A 2130-nucleotide genomic window follows, 5' to 3' on the forward strand; every position below is an offset into this window, starting at 1 on the left:
GAATGGTAAAGGAAAATGATCCTTTCTGGTGGCTGTATTGAGTCTTCTATAATCAATACACATACGCCACCCTGTAACTGTCCTTGTAGGAACCAGTTCATTTTTTTCATTATGAACCACTGTCATGCCACCTTTCTTAGGGACAACTTGGACAGGGCTCACCCAGGGGCTGTCAGAAATAGGATAAATAATCCCAGCCTCCAGTAATTTAGTGACCTCCTTTTGCACCACTTCTTTCATGGCTGGGTTCAGCCGCGTTTGTGGTTGAACCACTGGTTTGGCGTCCCCCTCCAATAAGATCTTGTGCATGCATCTAGCTGGGCTAATTCCCTTAAGATCACTGATGGACCACCCAAGAGCTGTCTTGTGTGTCCTTAGCACTTGAATTAGTGCTTCCTCTTCCTGTGGCTCTAAGGTAGAGCTTATGATTACAGGAAAGGTATCACCTTCTCCCAGAAATGCATATTTTAGGGAAGGTGGTAATGGCTTGAGCTCAGGTTTAGGAGGTTTCTCCTCTTCCTGAGGGATTTTCAGAGGTTCCACTATTTTCTCTGACTCCTCCAGATCAGGCTGGACGTCTTTAAAGATGTCCTCTAGCTCTGAGTCGGGACTCTCAGCCATATTGACCTCTCTTACCAGAGAGTCAATAATATCAACACTCATGCAGTCATTCGGGGTGTCTGGATGTTGCATGGCTTTGACAACATTTAACATGAACTCCTCCTCATTGACTCTCAAAGTTACTTCCCCTTTTTGAACATCAATGAGGGTTCGGCCAGTTGCTAGGAAAGGTCTTCCTAGAATGAGAGTTGCACTCTTGTGCTCCTCCATTTCCAGCACCACAAAGTCAGTAGGAAAGGCGAATGGCCCAACCTTGACAATCATGTCTTCAATCACGCCTGATGGGTACTTAATGGAGCCATCAGCAAGTTGAAGACATATCCTGGTTGGTTTAATCTCTTCAGTTAAACCAAGCTTTCTGATAGTAGATGCAGGTATTAAGTTGATACTTGCCCCAAGATCACATAAAGCTTGCTTGGTACAATTACCCTCTAATGTGCATGGTATCATAAAGCTCCCAGGATCCTTAAGCTTCTCGGGTAAGCTTTCCAGAATGACTGCACTGCATTCTTCAGTGAGGTAAACCTTTTCAGTTTCCCTCCAATCCTTCTTATGACTTAAGATTTCTTTCATGAACTTAGCATAAGAAGGTATTTGCTCAAGTGCTTCTGCAAACGGAATCTTTATTTCAAGAGTCCTGAGATAGTCTGCAAAGCGGGCAAATTGCTTATCCTGTTCCGCTTGGCGGAGTTTTTGAGGATAAGGCATTTTGGCTTTGTATTCCTCATCCTTAGTTGCTGCAGGTTTATTACCTACAGAAGTGGGTTGGGAAGCCTTTTTAGAAAGGTCAGCACTTGTATGTGACTGATTCCCCACTGGCATTCGAATGCTAGTGGTGGGAGATGGAGTGGCGTCAAACGCCACTTCCTTGTTTGTTACTGGCGTTTGAACGCCAGAACCATGTTCCTTTTGGGCGTTCAACGCCAGATCCATGCTTGTTTCTGGTGTTGAACACCAGGAATGAGCATGGTCTGGGCGTTTAGCGCCAGCTCTATTCCTCTCTGGGCTCTGATTGTCCTCTGAGGGATTTTGAGTATCCTCTTGTTCGTTTCTTGGTTTCCTGCTGCTTTGAAGTGAGGTATTTAATGTTTTCCCACTTCTTAATCGAACTGCTTGGCATTCTTCTGTTATTTGCTTTGACAGTTGCTTTTCTGTCTGCTTTAATTGTACTTCCATGTTCCTGTTAGCCATTCTTGTTTCCTGTAATATTTCCTTGAATTCGGCTAGCTGCTGAGTTAGAAAATCTAACTGCTGATTGAATTCATTAGCCTGATCCACTGGACTGAGTTCTGCAGTTACTGTTTTAGCTTCTTCTTTCATAGAGGATTCACTGCTTAGGTACAGATGCTGATTTCTGGCAACTGTATCAATAAGCTCTTGAGCTTCTTCAATTGTTTTTCTCATATGTATAGATCCACCAGCTGAGTGGTCTAGAGAAATCTGAGCTTTTTCTGTAAGCCCATAGTAAAAGATGTCTAATTGCACCCATTCTGAAAACATTTCAGAGGG

Source organism: Arachis duranensis, chromosome 4, assembly GCF_000817695.3.
Source record: "Arachis duranensis cultivar V14167 chromosome 4, aradu.V14167.gnm2.J7QH, whole genome shotgun sequence".
Lineage (NCBI taxonomy): Eukaryota > Viridiplantae > Streptophyta > Magnoliopsida > Fabales > Fabaceae > Arachis > Arachis duranensis.